Consider the following 9,762-nt stretch of genomic DNA (forward strand, 5'->3'; position numbering starts at 1 on the left):
GTAGTCTCTAAGGATAACAAATGTCCAATAGGCAGTGCAATCAATAGGAGAGTAATTAATATGTCCAGAGAAGTCTTTCGTCCAGCAGTCTTTGCAGGTGGAATTTTATTCTCAAAAGGCTTCCACCATTCAGTAGTCAGTGATATTGTGGTGGACTTAAATTGTCCAAATCACTGATGAAGTATTCATTGATGTGCCGATAGTCACTAAACCTCAACCGACCAGTAGTTAATGATTCGTTGATTGATTTCAAATCTCTATTTGCATCATCTTGCCAGTATTCTGTGTACAGACTTAGTCCCAAGTGACCCCATCCGTCCAGCAGTCGGTACTTTTTAGTTGACTTCATGGTCACCAATGACTTCTCCCAATATCTCGTCAGTGATTTCCTCATGTATCAAATATTTGCAGATGTATCATCCATCCTGTAGTTATAACATCGCCAATAGTTTGTTCTCGCCTGGCGGAATTTAAGTATCTAGTAACATTAAAGGTAAGTAGAAAAAGCTTTGCAGATCGACTAAATACAATGTATCTCCATGGAAACCGTTCCTCCAGAAGTCCGTGATTTATTTGTAGACCAAGTAATATGGATTCATTATTATTCGATGGATACGAATTTCCGAAGTTTTCGGTGAAACATGTGAACCACGAATTGAAATGTTCAACGAATTAACAAAATTTCTATTAGGTTGTGTGCAGACTTTGGCAAAACCACGAAATCACACACCCATGAAAAGGCAGGTTTTCCGGAATCCACGAAAATAGATTACACGTGCACGGTGTATTGGAACATCATAGATGTCCAACAGTTTGCAATAGACTGCATGCTCAAGCCTTTAGAAACTGGTTTCGTTTAGCAGAAAGTGCATTTGCACTTGCACTCATGATTTCATTGAAATAATTAAGAAAAAAAAATTAGAATTCAACTATCATACGTTACATTTGAATTTTTTAACCGCTTGTTATGATAATTTATTTTTAAAAAGCCATTACCTGAATTTTTAACACTGTTTCCCTCTAATTCTAATCTTTATATTTTGACTGCCGAATTTTCTCTTTATTTATTTGGTAGTATGCTGTCCATTGTTCTCTTGTTTTTAAAATCTGTAACTTTCCAAGAATACGGTCATGACCGTTATAACTACAAAATGATCAAAAGTTCAACTTGAAATAAAACATAAATTTGTATCTGACTTTTTTAGATGATGCGAATGAACCAGTTTCTCCACACTGAGTATATCATCCTGAACCACCCACCACATCACTTTCATATTTTCTAACATCTATTTAAAACTACCTTGATTTTTTGAACATTACATTCACTCTGTGGTTAAAAATTTAAAAATTTCAATTACTTTCTTAAACTATCCTGGATGTGTACCAAACTTGGACAGAAGTTTGTTTATGATCATAAGATAGTAACCAGAAGTAAATTTTGTTAAAAAAATCCATTTTATCCGTAATATATCTGTAAATGAACTTATTTTTCCTGCCAGGAAACAATACATTCACTCTGAGGTTTTAAATTTTTTGTTAAACCTGCGATTGACAGCAAAAGTAGGCGAGACACTGGGTTCCTCGGAATCCTTACAAATTTTTCAAAAATATAATATCTACATAGGAAAACAATAAACTGAAAGCTTTAAAATTTCATATTGAATAACCGAAATCACATTACTTTATATACATGATATATGCAATACAGTTTAATGTATCATTGTACGATTGCATATCAAATTATCAATTATTTAAGGGCTTTAATAATCACACTGTCTCAAATGAAATAAATATCTGAGTCAGACATAGTCAAAATGAATCGGATAAAAGCAACTATATGTCATCGTTCTTTTTTGAATTTTTATATACAAAATTCGTAATTAGTATATGTACATGTAAGATGACCGTTGAGACAACTATTCACAAATCACCAGATTTCATAGGTCGTGGAAGTAGACAATTATAGGTCATCATACCGCCACAATGAAAAAAACCTATACCATATGCATAATTTCTATACATATATAGTCGTCTAAAAAAGGTCCCGACAAGTACATGTGACCAATTGAAACAAACAATTTATAAACTACCGGGCGGGCCTATAGTTTATAATTGAATTTACGAAAAATTAATCAGACTTAAACAAACGTAAATAAAACCAAGAAGCTTTGGACAAGCACTTAAAGTATTCGTCAGGGTAGCATACCATTTTCACTTTGTATTCATATTTACATGTGTTGGTATAAATAGATTGATTCGAGAATGTTGTTATTGAAATCTTGTATAAAATATATAGGTCATTTTATTTTCTGAAAATATATTAATAATACCCAGTTATACGAGTCAAGAGAATGTTTAGGTGAGTTTTGTTTTGTGATATATAGTTTATTGTTTGAATAAAATAAATATTACTTCAACACTGCATGACATGATGCATTTCATATCAAATTAATGCATATGTAATGCATATTAAATTTCAAATTTCAAAACAAGTTGCTTGTTTAAAAAAAAAAGCAATGCGTAGGCCTTAATAAAGCTGCTTTATGGAGAAAACCAGGAGAGAGCTTGTGATTGCTCTTCAGTATTACCTTATTATCAGTCAAATTTCAGTAATTCTGGATTTTAGAACAAAACAGAAAGATGAATCGTGTATATTCTTAAAATTCAATCAAAATGTATTGCATTGTTTTGAATGTTCCTTCAGTAACTTAGTTTTGGGATTTGTTCTGTACTTTATGCTGTTTTTTTTAACACTTGTAAGGATAGTTGATCTTGGAGTTACAGCCATCTTTGATACTAACTATTGAAAACACATTATAAGAATTTTGGACACAAGAATCCACAACAACTATGATTTTCAAGATTAAAGCTTGTTCAATATTATTTGAAATATAATGAAGTTCCAACCATACAATAAATGTCAAAGGGGCAATCATGATTCACGTGTCATGATTTATCAACTTGATCTCAAGATGTATGAACATGGCTAATTGGCAGTGAATAGTTGATGTATATTTAAGTATAAACTATGACTTTTTGTTCATATGCCAGCGAAGCAGGCACTTATGGCAGAGCCATCAAATTAAAGAACGATAACTCTCTCTACATGACCCATCTGAAAAGTTTCATCACTCTGGTATAATCTCGTTTATGTTCATGGCTTCTGGATCTCATTTTATCTGGCACTGTAAAAAAAGGGACGAAATGGAACAAAATTTGTGATGAATTACGTAATCCCAACTTTTGATTAGCTGGCATTTCAGGTTGCGCCTGTCTCAAATTGATGGCGAAAGTACAAAACACCCAACATGAAGGTATTTAACCAAACTAAAACATTTGTTTTTCAGTAAATTAGCCATTGGTCTTCCCCATAAAAGAGGTGTGCTCTTCAAAGAAGAAATAAATACCCATTTCAAGTCTCTGATATGGCCATTCTGTGTAATGAACAAATATTCACAAGATATAAGCCAGTATCCACGAAACAATTAACAGATTAAACAGCAGATTAAGCCGACGAGGTTCTTGTTTTTTAAACACAGCAGCGAGGTTCGTAGCGGGTTAGTATACTAACGATATAAATTGAGATTACTATAACAATTATAGTAATCTCAGATATAAATCTTAATATTTATTTTGATCCGTGTTACAGATTATTTCACTAAAGATAGCATACTCGACCTATATCATATGTATTTGCTGAAATGGGACATACACAAGTTTTTATAAATTAATTTATTTCATTTGTGAAATAATCCCTCTTTTTGTGTAGTATCTAACAGATTAGATCAGATTACGCTGACGAGGTTCTTGTTTTTTAAACACAGCAGCAAGGTTCGCAGTGGGTTAATATAATTGATATATAAATCTTAATATTTATTTTGATCCGTGTTACAGATTATTTCCTTAAAGATAATACTATGATCTACTATATTAATTTATTATACCTTTATCACATGTATTTGCTGAAATGGGATGTACACATGTTTGTATAAATTAATTTATTTCATTTGTAAAACCGTACCTCTTTTTTCTTCGGAATGTATTAAGACTTTACATACGCTGATGACATTGAACTATATTTCATAGTTTAAAGTTCAAGCATGACCTACGCAAAATATCATGCATTTACCTCACTGGAAAATTTCTAATTAAATATGAATGCAAACTTACTTTAATATTGCAAATAAATTCTCAAATTTCAACCTAGTTTAAAGATATTTTTAAAACTAAATAAATTTCAAATTTAAAGAATCTAAATATAGATAAAATTTGAATTTGAAAAATTAATCAGACTTAAACCAGCATAAATACATCCACATTATGAGAAGCACTTGACTTTGGACAAGCATTTAAAGTCTTCGTCGGGGATTAACATACCATTCACTTTGTATTCGTATTTACATTTGTTGCTATAGATAGATTGATTCGAGAATGTTGTTATTGCATGATATATATAGGTCATTTAATTTTTGGAAAATACAATTTGGTAATATCCTGTTATATATGACTCATATATGAGTCAAGAGAAGGCATGGCGGAAGGTTTAGGTGAGTTTTGTTTTGTGATATAGTTTATCGTTTGAATAAAAGAAAGTATACGTCAAGTCTTAAAAAATGTTTTAATGAAAACATACGTCCTGCTCTGTCGTAGGCGGATCATTATCTTAATGGATGTATAATTGGTCTCATGATCTATAAGAACTGCAGAAAGCGACAATTATTTTTACATTTCCTGATTGATGTTTACATACAATGAAGAATTTCTGTGTGAAAAATCAACTACATTTTACGATACAAAACAATGTCAAGAGGTTGATCTTATAAAGGGGGGGCAAGGGGTTTAACTGTTATGCTGTTATGGGGCAATTTAATTCTTTGTTATCTGTTATTTTGAAAATATATTTGCTGTTAGCTGTTATTGTCTTATTCTTTGTTAGCTGTTATTGGGCTTTTAGTTTTTTTGTTATCTGTTATTGTGATAATGTAGATCTATTTGCTGTTAACTGTTATTGAAAATTGGAATGTTAGCATTTTTTTTTGACAGTCGATATTCGGTATAAATTGAAGATCATTGGCCATTGGGGTCTACCACTACTAATATGTTTGTCTCGTATTCAGAGAAGGATTCCATTAACATATACCCATCACAGAAGTGAGGTCCAGGACAATTCAAGTATATCTTATGATTATCCTTTGTAATAAATTCCATTTTTTTATGAATATGTATTTAGAATTATCTTAATTTTTTGTATGAGAATAATGTTCCTTGTTTTCCGTACGAACATATTAAATTAAAACAATTCTTAATATGCACAAAAAGGAAAACATATGTCCAGGAATATCTGACAAGGATCTCAATTAAGGACTAGGTCCTAACAACCACTTAACCTTTTATATAATAGGGTACATAGACTCAACTCTGTGATTCTTTTCAAAGCAGAACCAAATGCATTGTACAATGAAAGTTCCAACCATGTGCTTGGGTCCGAAGCTGCACATAACTCATTACAAACAAAGATTTATTTCGTTTCAAGCCATTGTTTCCCTACTAAACTATGTATTCTACTTACTAGTACACTTGGTACAATCAAAAACCTCAGCTGATAAAAAATTGTTCAAATAAGGCCTTTGAAAATAGTGGAATAAATTGCTTTTAGAGTGTCAAAATTCGTTCGAAGTACTTGATAAATTGCATGCTTATAATTGGTGCTTTTGATTTTTCTACCCTATATACCACTTTGCCTCAAAGTTTTATTAAGAAAAATTCACACACCTCATTAAATGGTCATTTTAGAAAAAAGTCAGAATATTCAAACTCTTTTAGGTAACTTTTTTGATTAGCAACAAAGGGAGCTTCAGTCAATATATATAAACAATACACCAACGTTTCATGAGAACTGCTGAAAACATTTTTGTGTTAATGTCTGAAAACTGGAAAATCACCCCTTTTTAATTAATAAAACCTGTTAACTCGGAAACGTAAAATCTAAAATTTATAAAAATTGGAAGTTACCTCATGTTAATAGATATAAACAATTCACCAAAATTCCTTGCTTTGTGAAAGCATTTTTGAGATATTATCAGAAAACTGAAAAAAAAACACCAATTTTATTGAATAAAAACCCATTACCCAGAAACTTAAAAGCTAAAATTTATAAAAAAAAAAAAAAAAAAAAAAGGGAGCTCACGTAAATAGATATAACCAATTTCCCAAAGTTTAATGTAAATGGTTAAAGAGTTTTTGAGTTAATGTCCGACATGTTGACAACAGACGGACAACATTATACCATAATACGTTCCGTAAACGAGCGTATCAAAATATTATAATATATTGAGTAGTAATTTAAACACATTCTAGATACATAAATTAATACTAAAAACATAGTCATAAAAAATGGAATGCATTACAAAGGATTATATCCGTAATAAGAAATACTGATTTGTCAAAGACCGAATTATTTTAATATTTCATTTACTGTAATCTGTTTTTGTCCATTTTAATGCCTTGTTATCTGTTATGAGCCAAATCAATTTGCTGTTTTGCTGTTATTGGGACCCCCCTTGCCTCCCCCCCTCTATAAAGGATAAAAGTATACGTGTATTGTAGATTTAAGCTTTATTTACTAACAGTATTAAATAGATTGTGTAGCGTGTGGCTTTATCTTTAACATTATTTTATGATAAGTGATTTGGTTAAAGATTCGTATCTAGGACATTTTAATCTAACACCATTTTGCGACGCATATTTGCTCACTTATCTTCATTCTAAAACGAAATAAATTCGGTTCATATTATCATAATATTTAATAAGAAAATAGTTGTTTATCCAAAATTTACTTTAACCGGAGATTCTTATGTAATTGTGAAAAAACAAAACATGTATAGTGAACGCCTACGAATTATATTTCGATTAATGCAGGACATGGATATTAATGTTCGACGGCGACTTTTTGTATTAAGCCTCATATGTTTGAAGGTACATAATCTAGATGGTTCATACCTTGTATACAGATGCCTTATGCTTCGAAGCTTCTGTCCTGAGCTTCTGTCTGTCATTGGTCCTTGATCTCATTTTCACTTTTTTGGATTCGAGACTGTTAAGTCTTTTGTAGACGAAACGCGCGTCTGGCGTAAATATAAAATTTAATCCTGGTTTCTATGATGAGTTTATTGAGTTAATGGGTCGATGCCGCTTCTGGTGGAGTTTTAATTCCCCGAGGGTACCACCAGCCTAGTAGTCAGCACTCTGCTGACATCAATTATCATTGATATGGTCATATTTATAAATTTACTGTTTACAAAACTTTTGAATTTTTGAAATACTAAGGCTACTCTACCTCAGGAATAGATTACAGTAGCTGTATTTGGGGAAACTTTTAATCCTGGTATCTCTGATGAGTTTATTTCCATTGTTCAGCGATAGCTTAAGAACAAATTTACACATTTTTGTCATGTGAATACTCACTTATGATGAATAGGATAACTATGTTTGGTATTTGGGGCACGTGCAAGGTCTAAAAGTCATTCATAATTGTTTTCATCTGACTTTGATTACACTTGCAAAGTACAATTGGTCAATGGTGAGTTTTTGTAGTTTGGTCTTTTCACATGTTATTTCACTACTATTAGCCACAAGTTTACTATATTATGTGTTGAATAATTGTGGTACGTGTCCGACTGGTAGGGTTTATCTGAACTTGACATAATTTCGTGGTTAATTGATCAATTTTGGTCAGATAATATACCAGTAGGCAATAGCTGTATTTGGTGTGTGGAATGATTGTAAGGTGTACATTTCTCTTTTCCATGTTTCATCTTATCTTGAACCTATTTTTGGTTCATTGAACAATATCTAGTTTTTTCCTGTTGGTATAAAACGGAAGATGTGTGTATGATTGCCAATGAGACAACTCTCAACAAGAGACCAAATGGAACATAAACTAACAACAATAGGTTAACAAACGGTCCTCAACAATTAGCAAAGCCTACACCGCTTAGTCAGCAATAAAAGGACTCGAAATGACGAATGTAAAACAATTTAAACGAGAAAACTAACAGCTTAATCAATGACCAAAAATATTAACAAAAAGAAAATATGTTACACAGCAAAATACGACAACCACTGAATTACAGGCTCCTGACATGCAACAGGCAGATACGTACTGAATGTGGCGGTCTTAAACATGTTTATATTATCCCAAACCCTCCCATAAACTGGGACAGTGGTGTAACAGTACAAAATAAGAACGAACTATGTAAATCATTCGAAAACGGCTTTACTCATCAGATGGATACAAATAGAAATACATATAAAAAACAAAGTTGACGTGACCGCGCACTTGTACATTCAAACAACAAGAAGGAACTTAGAACAGATATGAGAGTTCGCGCAGTTACTGACCGTTAGTTCAAAGCCAATAACAACAAATAAAATAAATTATGTATCTAATCCTACATTATAAATCCGTACACCTCCAACACCCAATGGATTTAGTGTAAAGACGTCAGTAACGAAACAAAATAGTGGACAGCTTATAAATTATTTTTCAAATTACAAAAAAGGGGGAATTGCTGTGCATACTATCATAAATCAAAGAAACAATCCATCAGATTTTTTGTACAATTAAGAAAAATATACCTTGGACATATTACACTTAAACTACAAAAAAAAAGTAAACTTAATATGATATTGTTTTTTTTTTACAGTAAAGGTAGAGACGCCATTGTGTGATGCCTGTGTAAGAGATAAATGTACAGTGTGTGCTGAATTTTGGTGTCGAGAATGCGTAGAAAATTTGTGCACACCATGTGCAGTTGTCCATAAAAAATTGAAAATAACAAGTGAACATTATGTTCTTCCTCTTTATATCAAAAACATCGTCAGCTCACAAATTCTAGATATTCCTGTAACTTGCAAAAAGCATTCAAATCAGTCTCTACTGTTTTATTGTCCTCAACATAAATCTTTAGTCTGCAATCTATGCAAACAAGAACACCACGAGCGATGTAGGGAGTTAGAGGAAATAAAAGATAAAGCAGATAGTGACAATTTTATTGGACACTTCAAGAGCAAAACAGAACAAGTCATGAAAAGTCTTTATAAACGTATTGAGGAAAGCACTGAAAACAAAAACCTAATACAAGCTGAACATAATAGCATACATGATGAGATAAGACATTTCTGTCAAGATATTAAAATCAAGATTGATGAATTACAGATTGGGCTAGTAGAAGATTTATCACATCATCATTCAAAAAGAATACAAACAGTAGACGAAAATATTGAAACACTTCTGAAGATACAATCAAGTGTGAAATCCATAGACCACGATATTAAAAACGTCAGAGATCATTTAACAGAGAAACAACATTTTGTAATTCTAGTCGCGTTGGAACATGAATTGCAAAAAAAGACGATTGCCCTTTCTCGTCTACCTACCGACGAGGACAGAATTCAGCTTCGTTTCCAAAAGTCAAACGTACTTGATTTGATTACAGACCTTGGTACCATATGGTCAACGTCTGTTTCTTCATCTTCTTCCTCAAACAAAGTTCGTAGTATTGGGTTTGCTGCAAATGCAGATCATAGGCTGCAGAATGAAGAAAATTTGGCAACAAACATAATACCAGAGGACTCTAGGAACACACTCGTGACAGAGACTGCATATAGTCAAACGACAGTTGTAACAAGTATGCACGCTTTAAATGAAAGATTAGATACTGATTGCATGTCAGATGGTAACGCAACTGTTCCATACTTAGA

The sequence above is a fragment of the Mytilus galloprovincialis genome, chromosome 13 (genome assembly GCF_965363235.1).
Source record: "Mytilus galloprovincialis chromosome 13, xbMytGall1.hap1.1, whole genome shotgun sequence".
In the NCBI taxonomy this organism is placed as follows: domain Eukaryota; kingdom Metazoa; phylum Mollusca; class Bivalvia; order Mytilida; family Mytilidae; genus Mytilus; species Mytilus galloprovincialis.